This window comes from Lissotriton helveticus, chromosome 3_1 (assembly GCF_964261635.1).
Source record: "Lissotriton helveticus chromosome 3_1, aLisHel1.1, whole genome shotgun sequence".
Lineage (NCBI taxonomy): Eukaryota > Metazoa > Chordata > Amphibia > Caudata > Salamandridae > Lissotriton > Lissotriton helveticus.
The window spans coordinates 1424810207-1424830665 of record NC_136061.1 but is presented as its reverse complement, the minus strand read 5'-3'; the positions used below and the strand labels follow the sequence as shown (position 1 = coordinate 1424830665).

Genomic DNA, 20459 nt, shown 5'->3' with positions numbered 1-20459 from the left:
GTCGGGCACCTGCGAGGAAGGCCGACCAGAGTCCTTGCAGCCGAGTTCTGAACTCTCTGAAGGCGCGCGATCTCAGCCTTGTTAGCGCCTAAGAGTAAGACGCTAGCATAGTCTAAACGTGACAGAATTGTGGCTTGAATGATAAGCTGTCGAGCTTTGGAGTCGAAGAACTTGAGTATCAGACAGAGGCTCCTCAACAGACCCACACATGTTGCTGCCACTCTTTTGGTGTGGGTCTGAAAACTCAAGGAGGAGTCCATCCAGACTCCCAGGTTTTTCACAAGCGATTTGGATGCTGGCATGGTACCCAGTGAGGAGGGCCACCAATGCTCATTCCAGAGGGCAGTGTTCCTACCAACCAGCAGCACCTCCGTCTTGCCGGCGTTTAGCTGCAAGCAGTTGTCGGTCATCCAGCACGCAAAAGCGGCCATACCGTCCTTAAATCTCGAGGCCGATGCAGACGGGCCATCAGCGAGGGTGATGACCAGCTGGGTATCGTCCGCGTAAGATACCAGCCTAAGGCCCCACTCCTTTGCCACGTCAGCCAGAGGCTGAACATAAAGGTTAAAGAGAGACGGACTGAGCGCAGAGCCCTGCGGGACGCCCTGGCCGATGTGATGGGCTTGGGAAAGAAACGGAGGAGCCGAGACCCGAAAAGATCTGTCCTTAAGAAAGGAGCAGAACCACAGCAAGGCCGGTCCAGTAACACCGGCCCTCTCCAAACGATTTATTAAGATGTCGTGTGACACCGTATCAAAGGCCGAGCTGAGATCAAGCAAAATCAGCGCAGCACTTTGACCGGCGTCGAGGATCGTCCGGAGGTGTTCAGTTGTAGCCAGAAGAGCGGATTCGGTGCTGTGGCCAGGCCTAAATCCATTCTGTGAAGGGTCCAGGATGTTGTTCTGGTGCATAAAGTGTGACAAGGTGTTATTTACGTGGGCCTCCGCAAGCTTAGAGACCCATGGCAGCAAGGAAATTGGCCTGAAGGTCTCTAGTTTGGAAGGGTCAAGAGTAGGCTTCTTAATGATGGGAGCGACCCAAGCTTGCTTCCAAGCTAAGGGGACACTGGCCGAGGAAAAGGAGAGATTCAGAATGGAGATAAGAGGTTGTTGAAAAAGTTCCAAAGACTCTAAAAATTGGGCTGGTCGCAAAGGATCGGCCGGAGAGCCGGATTTGACTTTCATACAAAGGATGGCCAGGTCCTCATGGGTGATCTCAGGTATGAGCGAGAGGGCAGCCTTACCAGTATCGGTGTTCACAGGGAGATAAGGTGCCACAGAGTGTTGCGGAAATGACCTGTAAATCTTGTCCACTTTTTCCACAAAAAACGTGGCAAGCTCCTCAGCCTGTTGTGCAGAGGTAACGTTAGATGAAGAGCTTCTATTGTTCTGAAGTTCTTGCACCAGGCTAAAAATGGATTTGGTGGGATTAGCACTGGAGTGAATTTCAGCAGAGTAGAACTTGGCCCGCGCACGACCGATGGATTTATGGCAAGCTTTAAATTAGTCAAATACAGAGCTTTAACTTCAGAACGGTACTCCCTACTCCAAGCACGCTCAGCCCTTTTGCAGTCTTTCCGCATGGATCTAAGAGCGTCGCTGTACCAGGGATTAGTGGGGGAACTGCGACCTTTCGACCATTTGGCAGGGATGAGAGCATCCAGTCCCTCTACAATCCAGTTTTGGAAAGAAGTGTACGCTGAGTCTGGGCTCACTGTGTCCTCACAAGGGAACACTCCTAAAGAGGTGGCAAGGTCCGTGGGACTAAGCTTGTGCCACGGCCTCTTAAGTCTCCAAGCTGGCCCATCCTTTTTAAAAGGTTCTGTGATGGTGATAGTGGCCTTGATTAGGTGATGGTCTGTCCAGCCCATAGGTTTGGGTAGGTCCATCCTGAACTCTAAGATATTGGAAAAAAGGGGGTCAAGTGTGTGCCACGGTGTGTGAGTTGCAACCTGAATTAAGGGGACTAGTTGAAAGGCCGCTAAGTCTGCGAGAAGATTTTTAATAGTGGGTTCGTGGACATTGTCAAAGTGGAGATTTAGGTCCCCCAGGATAGAGAAATTGGCCGAGTTCAGTACCAGAGAACTCGTGACCTCAATCAACGACTCTATAAACTTGGATGCAGGCCCAGGGGGCGATAGATGTAGAGACCTGATAGTGTGAAATTGGGACTGAGACTGATTTAAAAGCGAGCACTTTCACAACCCCATATGGCTTCCTTGCTAAAGGAACAGGTAAATTGGTCCTTGTAGATGACTGCAATGCCACCGCCTCTGGCATCTCTGTTTATAGCTCTAAACAGATACCCCGCAGGCATAGCGAGGTTAGGCACACTAGTCAAGTCATTGCGCAACCATGTTTCACAGATAAAAAGAACGTCAGGAGATTCATCCTGGATGAGCGTCTGAACATCTAGGTAGTGTTTCACAAGGGACCTGACATTTAGTTGGAAAATAGAGATGGGAACATGTTTAAAAGAAGTCCGCTTATTGCCAGGCAAACAAGGCATGAGGGTGGCAAAGTTGCAGGACTTACATTCGAGGCTCGTTTGTCCAAAAAGACCGGAAGGTGAAGCACAGGTTCGGCCACGGTTAAGGGCTAGTAAGGTGTCACGGTCCTACTGTAGGGCCTCTAGGGGACCAGAGCCAGGGGTTTTGGCAAGAGGCGACGGTCTGGCGATGACGGGCGCAGACAGGCTTCGCCTTTGGCGCGCCACCGGCGCGGCCGCTGCGCCGTCTGGTAGGCATACACATATTATAGCCAGCTGAGGAGGGCAGGAGGCAGCCAGCGACTAGAGCGCTGCCCCTGCCATTCCCCCAAGATGGCGTCCGGCCGTGTATCTCCCCAGCACCTAGTCGGCTGGGAGAGTAAAAAACGGCGTGGAGAGGACAGCCAAGCGCTGCAAGCGCTAATGCGCAGGGTAACAGAGCGTTTTAAAATGTAGAATAAAATGAGGCAATCGAAAAATAAAATACCAGCGAGGAACGTGCAAGTATCAAGCAGTTTAAAAATTCATATCAAGGTGTGCAAAGGTATGCAAGTGTGCAAGATCGCAAAGAGAGCAGCATAGGTCAGACAAACATCGTGTGCAGCACTATTAGATCGAACACGCCAGATGCAGTCAGACACCTTCAACACAAGGGGGACGTGGCAGGAAACCTTTTGTGCAGCCGAACGGGCGTGTAATACCATTGCGTCATACTTTTGTATGCATTTTCCCTCTGAGGGATGCCCTGATGAACCCTAGGTATGTCTCGCCACAGATGGTTCCACTGCGCGGGCGTGATTTCCCTATCCAACACCAGCTGCCACTGGCGTTGATAAGAATGTGTATACAGCTTCGGAGGGTGTTGCAAATTCTGATACGTCGCTATATAAAACCTTTCGAATCGTCAAATGAACGGACCAGCCGCTCAAAGGGGGTGAATGGCCGGACGGCCGCCTGCTACATTTCTGGTGAAGATACCCAGTGGCGTAGCTGAGCGTACTGAAATCCCGCTCCCATTGGAAGACGGAAGTCTTCCCTGCACTGGGCAAATGTCTTAAGAGTGCCGCCCTCAAACAAACCACTAATCACTCTACAATCCCCCTGTAGCCATGCGGCAAATGCCTGGGAGTGAAAGGCGGGAGGGAAAAATGGTTTGCCGGCAATGGGAGTGTGCGGGGAGGGAAAGGTTGTCAGCCACTTTCGCACAGCTATCTTGTCCCATATGTCCAGGACTGTCCTAGTGGGCACCGCCATATAAGCACTACGGGAGCGCACTGAACGGTGAAGCCACGTAAGGTCCCAGATGGTACGACCCGTCACCATCCGGTCCATGTGAAACCACACCTTCTAGCTTTTAGTGGTTGTCCATTCCGAGACAAAGCGGAGGTGCAAAGCCCAATAGTAGTCCAGAAGATTAGGACATGCCAACCCTCCCTTGTCCTGCGGTAGCATGAGAATTTTATGGGAGAAACGCGGTCTACGCCCTCCCCATATAAATTTAGTGATGTCCTTTTGGAGGCCCTGTATCTGGTGTTGTGGGATCGGGGTGGGCAGGCACTGGAATAAATATAAGATTTTAGGGAGTATTGACATTTTGACGGCATTGAGCCTGCCCAGCGAAGAGATAGTAAGGGATTTCCACCGTCGTAGATCCTCCAGGACGGTGTTTTTACATTCCCGCCAGTTTACCTGTGTCCACGTGTCTTATGAAGGAGTCAATAGTAGCCCCAGGTATCGGATATGGTCCGAGGCCCATTGGTGTGGAGCCAGCTTTTTTAATGCCGGTATCTCCTCTTTTGGAATCGTGAGGTTCAAAGCCCAAGATTTACCATGATTAATTTTAAGGCCCAAGGCGTTCTCGAATGATTGCAACAGTGTGTGAAGTGCTGGGAGAGACGTGTGTGGGCGCGAAAGCGTGAGGATAAGATCATCTGCAAATAACGCCACCTTGTTCTGGCGTCCCCCAAAGGCAAGGCCGTGAATGTCCGCGTCCTGCCTGACCAGCTCCGCTAGAGGTTCTACCACCAGGGCAAATAGCAGAGGGGATAGTGGGCATCCCTGCAGTGTACCCCTACGTATAGAAAAGGAGTCTGTGAGCTGCCAGTTTCCCGAACCCTTGCTTGCGGCGAGTGGTAGGGGGCCATGATGATAGAAATCAGATTGGGCCCCAAGCCGATCCTGCACAGAATTGTTTTAATCTTATCGACTTAAATATATTTGACTGACTGGTACTTTGATAATTAGTCACTATCTAACTGAAAGAATTGTTTATTTATTTGGATGTCTTACAAATATCTTTCAACACATTGGTGTTTCCTTGGATGAAGTAACTGGTTTTATGGACATTATATGCTTGCTTGGTATGCATATAACTGATGGAGGAGATCGCGTTTATGTATGTCTGCCTGTTCTTGTTTTATTGGGCTCACAATGAGAGGGCTACGATTGGCTATCAACTGAACCACTGTTGAGTATCTGTTCTGACGGATTAGACCTTTCCCTTATGTTGTCCGCGCGTCTTTCTGCCTACTCGAGAAAGCCTCTCCGCGGGCCATAGCCTCATGATAACACATTCTTTTTTTTTTATTTTTATAAAACCTTTATTGATTGAAAAAAGCAAGGTACATCAATGCAAGGACATCGAGCAAGAGTATTCCATATGGTACTACATGTGAGCATCTTCCCATGCTTATAGTGGTATAGGAGCAAGTATTGCTTCAACAGAAAAGTGACATTCACCCTACACCCTCCCGCATCCCACAACCAACCCCTACAAATATAAAACTTAGCATTTCTGTATTCAATGACACATCCAAGTCTCAAATGAAGAAGCGAACTGGAAAATGGGTGTGACTGCTGTCGTGAGGTCCTCTGGTAGTTTTAGCAGTTAAACATGACATGACCAACATCCAAAACAACTCGTGTGAACCCTGCGCATGACGGGCAGCTGTATGTGCGCTCTGAGGGGCATACTCCCAATAATTGTGCAGGCAAGAGGCGACCAGTACTCTTTACTAGAAATGTGCAATCCTCAACCCAAACCTTGCGTTGCATTGGAGTGTACAGTAGGTGTATCCTCTGGCTCATCTCCCTCATCAGCTTGCTGCTGAAGGAGGACGGACACATAGGGGGCCCAGATGTCTTTAGGTCTGGATTTTAAAGGCAGTAGGTCCGCATAATCATGCAAACTCTCCTGCCGCGTGGACATGGTGCGGACCCAACATTTGAATTTAGGAGCTCGGCCCCTGCCCCACCTACATGCCACAAGGCGTTTAGCCAAAAGGAGACTCAGCGCTAGGAATTTTCTATGTACGGTCTCCACCGATTGTGTCAAGCCCAATAATGCCTTCAGCGGACAGGGGGGAATTGCAATACCCAGCATGGAGGAGAGCCCCTCGAAAACCTGGTTCCAGTAGGAGGCAACTTGAGGGCAACACCAGGCCAGATGTATGAAGTCAGCTCCAGCCGCAAAACAACGAAGGCAGCAGTCAGAGTCACGCAAGCGGAATCTGTGCAGCCGAACAGGGGTATGGTAAAGTCTGTGCAAGAACTTATAATGTAGTAGTCTTAACCTATTGTTACCAGTGATCGCTTTCGTCTGGGTACAGCTAAGGTCCCACTGTTCATCTGTCAATGGCTCATTGAGGTCCTCATCCCATTCCCGCCGGGCCCGGGGTACGGTGGATCGTGGCGCGTCCTGCACATGTTCGTACAGTTGTGAAACTATATGGCGTGGTGCAGTTGTATGAACGAATACGTGCAATGGCGCAAAGGTTTCAGGTTCAGTGGGAAATGAGGGAGTAATAGCTCGGACGTTCTGACGTAGTCGGGCGAACAAAAAGGTGTCCATAATAGAGGGCGACCTCTCTTTAAAAAACCATTTACATATTGATCACCCCATAGGGAGTATCCCAGTTCTCTGAGCAGTTTGCGACCGATGGCTTCACAGGAGATCGGAAGTCTAGGATCGTTATCTAAGGGCAATTTGGGTGAATATAAAAAGGCACAGTCCAGGGTTTGTGTTATACGGTTCCATGCAGTCACAGTACAGTCGACAGTAGAGGGATCTCGTTCCCTGGGCCCTACCTTAGTGTGGATATATCCAGTACTGCCCGTTGGGGCCATGTAGCCGTCCTCAGCCGCAAGGTGTGCCATATATGGCGGGGGGTGATACCAATACACAGCAAAGTGCGCTTGAGCGCAATCATAGTATCTTTCGAAGTTAGGAACCTCGAACCCACCTAGGTGAAAGGGGAGCATGAGCGTGTCGAGCCCGAGGCGTGCCTGCTTCCCACCCCATATCAGTCTCGTAATTTGGGACCTCAGGGAGCTAAAGAAAAATTTCCCCGGGTTGTATGGAATGTTGACAAAGAGATAAAGGAGTTTCGGCAGCAATACCATTTTAGTAAGAGCGATCCTCCCAGCCATGGACAGTGGAAGGTGTATCCATTTAGTGACGCTGTCAGTGATTTTATCGATTACAGTTCCGTAATTGGCCCGCATCATGGCTTCCTTCTGTCTAGAGATAATTATGCCCAGGTATTTCAATTCATCGTGTTCCCAAACTAAAGGAAAGTCCAGCTGGTGCTGGCGGGTGCTATCAGTCAATGGGAAAATGGCAGATTTGGCCCAGTTGATTTGTACTCCGGCTATGCCCCCGAATTTGTTTATCTCTCTTAACACCAGGTTTAAATTGTCTTGGGGCTTTTCAATGTAAAGGGTAATGTCGTCCGCGTAGAGCGAGACAAGCAATTGCCGGGCAGGGTAGATGAGGGAACGATGGTTGTGTTTCTGACGGAGCTTCGCAGCAAGAGGCTCTATCGCAATAGCGAAAAGTATAGGGGAAAGGGGCAGCCCTGCCGAGAGACCCTCTGGACAGTGAAAGGGGTAGATCTCGCCCCATTGAGCAGCACTGTAGCAGTTGGCTGATGATATAATAGTCTGACCCAGTCTATGAAGCTGAACGGCATCCCCATATGCCGTAGCGTGCCCAGCAGGTAGTCCCACTCCAGCGAATCAAAAGCTTTAGTGGCATCTAAGAACACAGCTACAGCCTCGCATTTAGGGTTGATGTCCTGAAGTACCGCGTGTAGGGTACGAAGATTGTGTGAGGTTGCTCGGTTCGGAACAAAACCGGCCTGGTCCGGTAAAACAAGGCGTTCCATAAGGAGGTTAAGGCGCGTAGCTAATACTTTTGATAGGATTTTGGTATCGCAGTTTAACAGCGATAAGGGCCGGTAGGAGTCGACCAGAGTGGGGGGCTTGCCCGGCTTGAGCAAAGAAGTAATGAGTGCTTCACGCATGGTGCAGGGGAGACTGCCTTCCTCCAGAGAGGCGTAGAAAACCTGTTTCAAAATGGGGGCAAGAATAGAAGCGTAGAGTTAGTAAAATCTATGAGTAGGCCGTCGGATCCAGGAGCTTTGCCAGAACACATGCCCATGATAGCAGCAGTTATTTCGTCAACTTCCAGCTCTAAGTGGAGGAATTTTGCTGGGTGTCTCCTAGCCAAGCCAGCGCGACATCCTCGAAATATGCAGGGAGGTCAAGGGGTTCTATCCTGTGTGAGGAGTACAGAGTACTATAGTGCTCCTGAAAAATACGTAGCTGATCAAGAAGGTTCCTATGCAGGTTGCCTTCAGTGTCTTGGATTGCAGTGACATAGTTATGAAACCTGGGGGGTATGATCGAATTCGCTAGTGCCCTACCCGGCCTGTCTCCCTCCCCATAAATGCGAGCCATATGCGGTCGGCCAAGGAATTTGCATTCTCTATCGGCTACTTGAGCATATTCTGTACGTTTTTTCGCGCATTTGGGCTTGTAATAGCTGGTCGTCGGGGCTTTGAGTAAGTGCGCATTCGAGGTCATGTAGGTCTTTTTCCAGAGTATGGAGGTCGGCACGTAAAGTTTTAAGAATACCTCCGCCTTTGGCTATACACCACCCCCTAACCGTAACTTTGAAGGCTTCCCATACCGTGGTGACACTATCTACTGAGGACATGTTACGGTCGAAAAAGTCTCAAATGTCCCGTTCCAACTCAGTGTGAAACACGGCATCCTTGAGGTGCGCTGGATTAAGACGCCAATTCAAATAAGGTGAACATGTAAGAGGGATCTGAAGGTCCAGGAGGACCGGAGAGTGGTCCGACAATGTACGAGCCAAGTGTTGTGCGTGCCGGAGCCAGGGCGCCAAACCAGCTGATATAAAAATGTAGTCTAATCGCGCCCAGGTAGAGTGTACAGAAGAGTAATGTGTGCCTTCAAGGAGATTGGGATGTGCATGCCTCCAGGCATCAATCAGGCAGTTGTGGTCTACTATGTCAAGCAGCGTCCTTTGCGTGGTGGTGTAGTGGGAGGGAAGTGTGTTCGACCTATCCATCTGGGGATGCAATGCAGTATTAAAGTCTCCCTCCAGATAATGTGTGTAATGCCCAACGCTTGAATCTTCCCCCATAGGACAAGCAAGGCAGCGGGGTTATCAACATTAGGGCCGTAGTAATTGGCAAAAAGGATGTCATGTGCGTACAACCGTCCCCATACCAAACAGAATCTGCCCTCGGCATCACTGTCCATCCCGCCGGGCGTGAACGCTACTCTGGACAGTAACTCCTCTGGAGTAGTTGGAGTAGCATGAAAAAGTGCGACTCATGGCCCATCTGGATGCGAATGGAGTGGTGCCACCCGGGGCTAAGTGCGTCTCCTGAAGGAGGGCGATGCGGATGCCATGCCTATCAAGGTATCCTAACACCTGCCTGCGCTTTCTGGGGTCATTTAGGCCTCGTATGTTCCTGGTGGTCAGTTTAATGTGTTGCAGCGTCCTATCCTCGCCCGTGAGACCCACTAATGTAAAGGTCTATGGGTATTTGACGCGGATGCGTGGGTTGTGTTACAAGACAAAGCAGTCGATTCTGTAAGTTCGACTCAGAGTGCTGTGTGACTACAGGTAATGCTACGGTAGGAAGTAAAAAACATTGCCCAGCAAACCCGTCCCCCGACCACACCGGCGTCCCCAACTTGCCGGGAAATACAATCCCACCCGTAAAACAACTACTCATCAAAGAAGAACACGTCCGTCCCGCCAATGCAACAGTGGAGGAAGTGCAGGGGTTCGCCCTGAAGCCAAGTGAAGGGACGCTAGGGGCAGTCGACCCGCCCGTACATCTCCCTTCTTTCACCCACCAGCAGCTCAGCCAGTAGCTAAGCCCCCTAGCGTGGGACGGAGATGAACGTCTGAGCAAGGTAATGAGTGCAATAGTCAAATAGTAAGATAGTCTTATACATCACCAAGTAGTTCAAAGCGTTGTCACCAAACAGTGAAGACAGTATGATTCGTTGGATTAGTCCTGATTTTTAGAATCAGTCCTGTTGGGAGAGTGGAGAGGGCGATCTGGAGTGGCGGCCGGAGTCCCCGTCTTGGAGGTCGCCTGTTTCTGTCGTTTGAGGTACTCCTCAGCCAGCTGTGGGATAGCAAAAATGTGTTGCTTACCACGGTGTGTGATTTTTAGTTTTGCCGGGTAGAGCATGGCATAGGTGATATCCAGAGATTGTAGCCTTTTCTTTATCCCGGTGAATTTATGGCGCGCTTCTTGTACCGCAGTTGTAAAATCCGGGTAAAAGGACAACGAGGTGTTCTCGTATGAGACATGTTGCTTCTCACGCGCCAGTCTTAGTAGTGTGTCCCTGTCCCGGTAATTGAGGAACCGGGCGATGATTGGGCGTGGAGGGGCGCCCGGGGGAGGGCGGGTTGCGAGGGAACGGTGTGCTCTCTCTATCGTGAGGTGCACGGAGAAGGATTCCCTGCCAAAGAGGTCGACTAACAGTTTTTCAATATAGTCCTCCATGCGACCAGTGTTGGTTGTCTCCGCAAGGCCCAAAATTCTCACGTTGTTTCTTCGAGACCTGGCTTCAAGATCCTCGTTTTTATTCGCAATGATTTTGAGCAGCTTGTCCATTTGAGCGACCTGGCAGCCAGTAGTCGTGGCAGTGTCCTCAAGACCAGAGATTCTGCCCTCGGCCTCTTTCAAGCGAGTGTCATGTTGATCCAGTTTCGCCACGACCGCGTCCATTCTGGTGTTTAAGGCATCAATTTTGGAGTCTATCGAGGTGAGGCTCTGGTTCATGCTAAGAAGAAGCGATTTCCAATCGTCATCTGGAGGGGCGGTGGACCCAGAGGTGGACTGTTCCGCGTGCTGTGATTCCGGAGGTTTCCGGGTTTCATATGGTAGCTTGGACTGTCGGGCATCTGTCCGCCCCATTGTGGAGTGACAGGTTCAAGGCAATGATGTCAACCCAGTGGAGACTGTAAAGCGGCAAATGAAGATAAAGTCCCAGATGGTAGGGTGTGCAGTGGAGGAGGATGGGGGGCAGTCCGGAGGTGCAGACGAGAGGTAACTGGGCCCGAGGGCTCTCCCGGCCACTCTCGAGCCGCAGCCAGCGAGGGTGTTAGGTCACGGCACTGGTGAAGTGGTGGCAGGAGACGACCTGAGGCAATGAGGAGAGGGCGCGCAGCCAGTAGTCTTTGCAAACTGTGTAAGGGGTCCAGAATCCTGTGGTATCCAGACGCCTACCAACGCAGTCTGGGCCAAGGAGCAGCAGATGGCAGCAGAAGCACCTCGGTAGAGGAGGGAAATTCAGAAAAATGGCGGCGGTCGATTCAAGATGGCGGCCTCAAAATGCACCTATACCTCCACAGTAAATAAGCCACTGCAGGTCACAGCAATGGATCTAATAGCACATAAACCAGCCATCCACATGGGGGGGGGGGGGCCACAGAGCCAGATCTAGCTAGGTCCAGTGTCCGACCCTAAGTTCGCGGTGGGCATCCAGATGGGGCCGGCAGGCAGTGCGACAGAGCAGGGCCAGGAGAGCCCGACACACGGGACAGCTAGTTGTCGGCAAGTCGGGCGCACTAGAGGCAAAGGGTGGTCACTGTTGCACGTAGAGGGGGAGCCGGCAGTGTACACTCGCAAGTCCAGACAAGAAGCGTCTCTTCTGCCCTTCGCGGCGGGAGCGTAGCGAGAAAAAGGGGGGGGACCGGGGACTCGGAGCGGCACCCCCAGCCCTATGGCCCGCAACGCAGCACTCTCTCTTGTCAGCAGGTAAGGGATCCACATGTATAGTTCGAGTGGGAGGTAGGCGGCAGCCGGCGAGCACCACGGAGGTAAGGCCCAAATCCCGACCTGGAGTAGCTCCTCCCGCCGAAAAAGAGACAAGGCCCGGCAGGGGTGCGCCTCCGATGGTGTGTGGCGTAGCGGGGGCGGGAGGGCAAAAGCAGATCCCTCACCTCAGCTCCGGGCGGGCCGCAGACGTCTCCGGTCAGCGGGATGTTCGGTGATGGGCTCCCGGCGTGCTCCTCCCCTCAGGGCAGGTTCGCAGTGTGAATGTAGGCCCCAACGCCGCGGTGCGGAGCATCCGCCGCAGCCGGGCAGCAAGCCGCGGGACCGAGCGGCAGGTAGCGTGGCAATTCCCCCACCTCAGCTCTGGCGGGCTGCAGATGTCTCCGGACAGCGGTGGGGGGCGCGTTGATGGGCTCCCGGCGTGCGCCTCCCCCGCAGTTGATTTCGCTGTCTTTATAGAGGCCCAGCCGCCGCGGCGTGGAGTGGTGGCCGAGGCCAGGCAGCAAGCTCCGGGATTAAGCGGCCGGGTCCGCGGCTGGGCAGGGGTGACTGTAGCTCGGCTTCCTCAGCGTGTGTGTCGACAGCAGACACAGCGGGAGACTCCTTACACCCTCACGGTGTCAGCGGTGATGTTTGTAGGCGTTTTAAAAGCACTTCAGGATGGGCTGTAGGATCATGAAAGGCTCAGAGGGCAGGAGCCTCACAGCAGCGCGGCCATCTTGGTCAAGCGCCACATAGCGCCCCCCGCCTCATGATAACACATTTGTTTGGCTCTGTCTGCTTTTGTCTCTTTTTGTTTGTGTCCCTGGTTCAGAAAGAAATTTCACAAAATACGTTTAAGATGCTTATGCGTAGAGCAGCGAGGTAGGCTTGGGACGACTTTGCCGGTTTTCCATTGGGCCATCTTGCTGTAGCCAGTCACTGATTGGCTATTCCTCTATCCAATAGCAAGATCGGTAACACATAGACGGTGACGCAATAGACCTATTAGGAGTTCGCTCACATACATATCCCCGTTTACTACTTCACTGCGGGCGAATACAACTCCTCCTTTCTCTCTGGTACGTCCATTATCGCCGGCATCAGAAAAGCACAGCTCTGAGGCACACCTTGGGAGGCGGGAACTACTAATCTTACGATTCCTCTGTGGTCCGCAAGCATCGCATTTAAGCTGCCCGTCCTGTCCGTCGTGTTACCTTCCCCTCAGCACAGTAGGGGCCTGAGGTACCGACAGGCAGGTGAGTGCAGCGACTTTTGGCATTTGAGGGTCCATTACTTATAGTTATGTCCCTGTCACTCTCCACAGATCCTTCATTGAAGTTTTGCCTCCCCACTGCAAATGCAGCAATGTCTGGCTCCTTGTGAAAGGGTCCTTGGAGGTCCACTGACTTCGCAAGCGTCCCTTTTCTTCATTCATTCATTTTTTCGCTCCACATCGTGGTTATACACTTCTAACTATATAACTAACTGATACTGAGAGAGGTTTAACCATGGTGTGATACTGAGTGGAAAGCGCCTATACAAGTGTTATCCTGAGTCTATTTCAGATACTTGTATTAACCAAGCAGGCCAAGTAGCAACTTGATATATGCCCTTGGTTTCACTTACCCGTTTAAAAAAAAAAAAGATTCTCCATATTTAATATTGTCAATCATCAGCCGGGCAGTCTAGCTGAGAACTGCGGTCCTTTACACTCTCTCGACACCAGGGGATATCCTTATGAAGTGGATCTATATCATGACAGTGATTCAAAAGGTATTTTTTGATTCCATTTCTTTAGAGAGGGGCCTCATTACCTGAGCGAGCGCCAGGCGAGGTGAGGCCACTCCCAAGTAAATTTTGGGTGAGTGATTATTCAATAAACAAAGTATGAGCAATGTCTCTTTGGCAGTCATATGTCTGCACCATAACATGTTGCTTTCATTTGTTACACTATGTGTCTGTACATACTGTTTTCTTTTTAGGAGAGGAGTTTTCACAACCATGACTTTCGAGCCTACCAATCAACACATTGCCAGATGGTAGGGTATTTATGCATGGTATGTAGTCCTCATTACACTTTGGTCACAGTTGCAGTAGTGTTGTTACCATAGGTCCTGAAGAAAGCCTTTTTAGGCTGAAACATGTCGACCAGTTAACTTTACCATCAGGATAGTAGTATTTGTTAAAACACTATCTACACTCTGTTTTTAACCTTGTCATCATGGTGACCGCCATAATAAAGTTCGTTCTTAGGCACCATGCTAGTCAATTTTAATACACTATTTACTTTACCAGCACATATATTTTTTGAGCACTGCAACTTTTCTTCCCACAGCTCTTACTACAACTGCTCTCTGGCTTCTCATCACTGGTGGATCCGATTCGAAGGTTTACTCACGATATTTAGAGTGAGTGCCTTAGTGGATACCAGTTCGTACTTTCAAACCCCAGATGATGAAGTTCCGCCAATTGGTGGGCTGATGGGTTTTCTTACCTCTCACTCTTCAGTCTGTACACACACTCCTCATGAGAAAGCAGACACTTTCTAGCCAGGATACTGGGACTCTATGACTTACCAAGACAATGCAAGAGCACAGGTCTTTCCCATTTTAACAATTATTAATTAGGGTTGTTGAGCATGTTTTGAGTTGTAAGTGTGTGTATACCTTGCATCAACCTCAATTGTAAGAAGCTACCACTGAGACTCAAGTGCTTATGGGGGAGGACTTAACACAGTTATTATGAACTCACGGTGGACTGGGACCCGGGACCTTCGGATTAAAAGGCCTCAACCACCTTGGTTGGGCTAGGTAACTCCTATATTACCCATGGCCCTCTGACAAAGGGCCTCTCCTATCTCAAGCAAATGACAGATTCCACCTGAAAAGGGCTCAGCCTTTGTCCTCCAGTCAGGAAGGCAACAAGACCAGTGGGGGGGAAGAACTGCCTTCAAAACTGGTTTAGAGTGACCACAGAAGAGATAACTGCTAATTAACCTGCCCCGGTCTCTAGGTAGGTACTGAGACACTGCACAAGGGGGAAAGAGTTTATTGAATTTGAAGATCTTGGGAATGGGAGGAACTGTGGGATTGTTTGCTGTGAGGCACACAAGAAATTCTGAAAACACTTGTATGTTTACCCCTTGGAACTATATACTACAGTGGTTCTGAAGGAGCCAGGAATACCTAAACTCATTAGCTGGTGCCTGGCATGTAGCACACCAAGACAGCCACTTTATAACACTTTATGGACCTGTGAAAGAATAAAAGAGGACTGGACCTGCTGTCCGTGACCTCATAGGAATGCTGAAAGACAAGGCTTGCTCTTGCTCCAAGGACAAATAAGTTGACTTCAAACGTCAATTTGCTGAACTACTGTGTGACAACATGGACACAAGCTATAAGTGACCTTTTCTCTGAAGTGTCCAGCTGACCGTTATGAACTGGGACAAACATGAACCCTGTTGGTGCCCTCCGTTAAAGAGAGTCTTAACCCCGAAATGCTCTTCCTAGGCACATTTTACTGCATTTAACTGGACTTCTCCTACCGCATCTCGAAAAATGATTTATAAATGTTGAACTTCAAGACTACCGGAGACTGAGACAAACCACACCATAGCTCAGCATTACTAAGCTAATAAGTCAATTTTTCCCAGCTCTGACCTTCTCAAGCAAAATAAAACCTAATTCAGCAGGCCTTCAGTAAAACAGTATCCATCCTTGTTGAATACATCATCAGCGTTATCTGCGAGTTAAATAAACAACTTTGTTAGTTTTTTTTAATATATATTTCTACATTGTGTTTACATCGCATATATTAGTTTTTATTACATCTCTTTCATTGACATAGGTCAGTTTTAATACATCTTGATATTATATTCATGTGATTAGTATTAAAAAAAAAAATGCTAAACGTTACAGCTGCACCATTTTTCTTATCTAGCCCGGGTGATCCTCCAATAAAGTGGAAAAAATGGAAGGCTGTTTCTGAACGATATGCCAAAGTCTGTGGTCCTTCTCTTAGTGTGGAGAGGGAAGTGTTCCTTATTGCTCCATTGCCTAGGGTCCGAAGGTCAGGATGTATTTGATGACTTGCCAGATTTACCTTCTTCAGAGGCGGATAGTTTAAATGAGTATGAAATATGTATTAGAAAATTGAATAAACATTATTTACCTAAGATCAGTACGATTCTTGAAAGAAATCAACAAAATGTATGCAAAGTTCTGATGAGACTATGGAAACTTATGTAACTCGTCTAAGAAAGCTTGCATCATCCTGCAGGTTTGGAAATCTCACTGATGAACGTATTCGTCATCAGTTTATGTTTGGATGTGGAATAGAAAAGGTCAGAGAAGAGTTATGGTTAAAAGATGAGCCCTCACTTGAAGAGGTTTTGACTGTTGCTAAACGCATTTAGCATTCTCTCAAGTGTGTGGCTATAATAAAAAAAGATGTAGATAAGGACACCAAAGTTCAAACAGTTAAGAGTAAATCTGACAAGTATGTTAAAAACACAGTCAAGACAGGGTCTGAGAGAAAGTGTTTCAGATGTGGCAAGTCAGGACATCTTGCTAATGATAAAAAGTGTCCGGCCCTCAGTCAAATGTGTTCTAGGTGTAAATTGAAAGGACATTTCACTGCGTTGTGCAAAACTAAACTAAAATCCAAGGTCAAGAAAGTAGAAATTTATGAAGAATCCACTGTAGAATCTGATGATGATGTGGAATATGTTCTGACAATTGTTCAAGTTCATAGTAGTTCAAACAAAAAATCTAGTCCTATAGACGAAATTTTAATTGAGGGTGAAAAGACCAGAGTATTATTTGATTCTGGTGCTAAAATCACAATTATCTCAAATGAGTTTTTCAATGCTAAATTGAAAGGAATGCTATCCCTTTTGAAACCAGATATTATTCCATTAGCATATGGCAGTGAACCTATAAAGCTGCATGGATATTTTATGGGGCTTACAGAGTAAAAAAGTAGGTTAGGCTCTGGTAAGGTATATGTCTCAAAGAAGGGGGACAGCATTATCAGTTGGATACACCAAGGTGATCTGGGGGTATTTCTAGATCCCAATGCCAATCCGCCCATACAGTTAAGAGATAGAATACAAACTGTGGGAAAAATTGATGAGGACAAATTTGTATCAGAACTAAAGAAGGAATTTCCTAAATGTGTTTAAGAAAAGCTTAGGGTGTCTAAGAGGATATCAACATATGATTCAATTAAAAAGTAATTCTGTTCCAGTGAGTTACAAGGTGTGTAGCGTGCCTTTATCTGTAAAAGAAGATATGAAAAAGGAAATAGAACAATTAAAAGAAAATGGGATAATTGAAGAAATAGAAGGTTGGGAGTGGATGGCTCCGGTCGTCGCAGCACGAAAGCCAAATGACGATTTACGCTTATGCATTGACCTGAGACTACTTAACAGGTGTGTGGTTGTTGACAGGTATCCTTTACCCAATTTTGCAGAGTTGTTGGTGTTGCTTGAGGATGCTAAGGTATTTAGCACAATAGACCTCACCTCTGCGTATCATCAGATTGAGTTAGAGGAGTCATGCAGAGATTATACATCGTTTATCACACCTTACGGCACTTTTAGGTTCAAGAGGATGCAGTTTGGCTTAGTATCTGCCTCTTCCGTGTTTCAGCGTGTTACGGTGAGAGTCTTAAAAGACGTTCCTGGTGTATGTATATATCAGGATGATGTATTAATCTTTGCTAAGGATGAATTAGATCACGATGCAAGATTGAAATTGGTATTGGAAAGATTCAATAAACATAATCTTACTGGGAAGGTGGGCAAGTGTAAATTTAGGTCTACCTCGATAAATTACTTGGGGCATAATGTTTCAGGTGATGGTGTGAGACCTAAAACTGAATTGATTAACACCATAATGAAAATGAGTGCTCCTGAAAATAAGGCAGAACTCATGAAATTCTTAGGAATGATTGAGTATTATGCAAAATTTGTCGAAGGATTTGCCAATTTAACTGTCAATATGAGGGATTTATTACGAAAAGGAGAGGATGCTCAGTGGTCAAGTCTTTGTGAGAATTAATTTATTGAGATTAAGGAAAAGTTAAGTCAATCTCCTTCTTTGAAAAGTTTCAACCCTAGAAATAAATCTATGTTACTTACTGATGCTAGTGAAAAAGGGTTGGGTGCAGTGTTGAAACAAAATAGTGCAAATGGGATGCAGACTATAATGTTTTTGTCTAGAAGTTTAAGAGATGCCGAAACTCAGTATTCAGTTGTGGAGAGGGAAGCCTTGGCAGTTTTTTGGGCCATAAGAAAGTTGAAAAAATGTCATTGGGGTTTGGATTTTGAGGTTCATACGGATCACAAACCTTTGGTAGAGATTTTTTGTAAAAAGGGATTAGAATTGGTCTCTGGGAGAATAACTAAATGGATTATTGGACTACAAGAGTACAGTTGGATGTATGACGTTACAACGCATGCTTTTACCACGCATGCTGTTACAACGCGGTTTTTACAACGCATACCATTACAACGCATAGCGCTTTGGGGTGCTGGATAGTGAATAGTTTAATTTACTATTCCAAGTCCAGTCCCCGTGGACACTAGGGAAGGTGTTGGATAGTAAATTAAATCTATTCCCTATCCTAGAGCGTCCCCCAGGGCAATGCGTTGTAATGGTTTTCGTTGTAAAACCTGCGTTGTAACAGCACTGCGTGGTAAAAGTTGCGTTGTAAAGGATGTTTCCCGTACAGTTTTGGAATAAAATATATTCCTGGTATTGAGAATGGTGTTGCAGATGTGCTTTCACGTTTAGTCTCTAGTGACCAAGTTGAAGATGATTCTGCTGACCTAGATTGGGAGTTGGTATGTGTTGTTGATTAGGAGTTTATATCTGAAAAAAAAGTGGTCAGAGGAATTAAAAAAGGATGAGGTATTATGTGATGTGATGTCTTTAATTAAAAGTGGTTGGAATAACAACAAGGAAGGGTCTATTTTATCTAAATCATTTTGGGTGGTTCGTAATGAGTTATCTGTGGATAATGATTTGCTGTTTTGTGGGACAAGATTAGTTTCACCGTCTAGTCTAAGGAAAGATTTGATTGATTTAGTGCATGTTTCACATTCAGGTCTATCTAAAAGTAAGGAGAGGCTGTGTATGTCTTACTGGTGGCCTGGTATGGGCAAGATGATTGAGCGGCACATTAGGGAAAGTGTTCATTGTAACATTAGTGACAAGTCTTATTGCACACATGTACAACCCATTTACAACTGGAAAAACTCAATTTTTGTTGTTTCGTGGGAGAGTACCGAATAAGGCTGTTGAACCTTTTTGGGTTAATAAATATGAATTATTAGAACATTGGAATGTTGGGAGCTCCATTGAAAACAATGGAGTGCTCTGAGCTTATAATGGCTGGTATAAGCCTGGAGCTCCAACATTCCAATGTTTCTTTGTTCACAGCTCTGGCTGTGAACAAAGGCTTCAGGGAACCTGAGGGGATTCCAATCCCCTCACACTCCCAAAAGGCTTTGTTTTTTTGTTAGAACATACTGTCCTCTAGTGACAGAGTGTTCTAATAGCCTTATAGCCCTTCGTAGATGGGCTATACCGCTATTAAAGTCCCTCTCCCTTGTTAAAGGCCCTCGCCTTCGGCTCGGGGCCTTTAACGCTGGAGAGGGCCTTTAATAGCCGGTATAGCCCTCTACGGCGGGCTATAAGGCTATAGTAAAGGTTAAGGGAAAGTGTATGTGATAAAGAAGAAATTCTTAAAAATGAGGAGGACAAAGCTGAACGAAGGAAAGCTTATTTTGATGTTAAAAAATCTGTCAAGAAAACAGTTGTGAGAATTGATGATTGGGTCATGATTAAACTTCCTGGTATGGTGGGTAGTTCTGAAACAAAATTCATGAAGCCGATCAAAGTGATTAAGGTATTCAATAATGCCATTCAAACACAAGATCATCGCATATGGAATTTGAATAGAGTTGTGGTTGTTAGGAAAAACTTGCAAAATGATAAAAAAATATGATTCCATTGGAAGAAAAGAATAACTGCATGGAGGATTCTAAAAAAAATTAGATCTTCTACAAGAATGTCCAAACGGCCTGGTTATCTTTCAGATTTTGTGTGATTTAATGTATTGATGTAAAGCATATATTAGTTTTTATTGCAAATTTGAGGAAGGGAGATGTGTAGTATTTACTGTACTGTAGCTTTAATGTTTCTAATGTAGAATCTTAAGTATGTAATGGTTGAGGCTTACATGAAAACATTCTATTTGGTGTCAGTGTATTTCTTGTTTGCTTGTGCATGGATGGGATCTTTTACTCTCTTGGATTAAACTTCATTTCAAGTTATTCCTGTGTCCTGGATTAATTATTGAAGATACCTCATTATCCTCTAGTTCTTTTGGGCTTGAATGGTTTGGGAAGTAGTTCATTTATTGGCAGTTGCTGCTTCATTTGGTTTTTCATGTTGCCTGGTGTCTGTGGGTGCGTTCCAGGGGATCTTCACTTCTTATCATGCAGTCTGCAATTTGCGAGCTGTAAGTGAGGGGATTGCATGTTGAGAAATCACCTAACACTACTGCATTAGAGGTACTATTCTCTTTGAGAACAGGACCTCTTTTCCCTCCTGTTAACTGTGCCATTTGATTCCCCTTCATAGATCCCCACTTTTGTGGAATTAGTGTTTGTGAAGTATTTGCCTTACTTATGTATGAAGTATTTCACTAAGTAACTTCTGGTTGCAGCAGGCAGAGTCTCAAGTGAAAAAAAATACTTCCGAACTGCAGTGTACCTTGGATCTTGTAATCCCAACGGGGTTGGTGACTCCAGTTACAAGCCCCATCTGGATTACTTCAACACTCTTAATGAGGGCCTTAAATAAC

At 47.2% G+C, this 20459-nt stretch overlaps 1 protein-coding gene across 1 annotated transcript in view; it reads right to left on the bottom strand.

The window, feature by feature from the left end:
- LOC144823501 (kelch domain-containing protein 1-like) overlaps positions 1 to 20459 on the bottom strand; it is a 348734-nt gene that overhangs the window by 274145 nt on the left and 54130 nt on the right. The window lies entirely within an intron of this gene.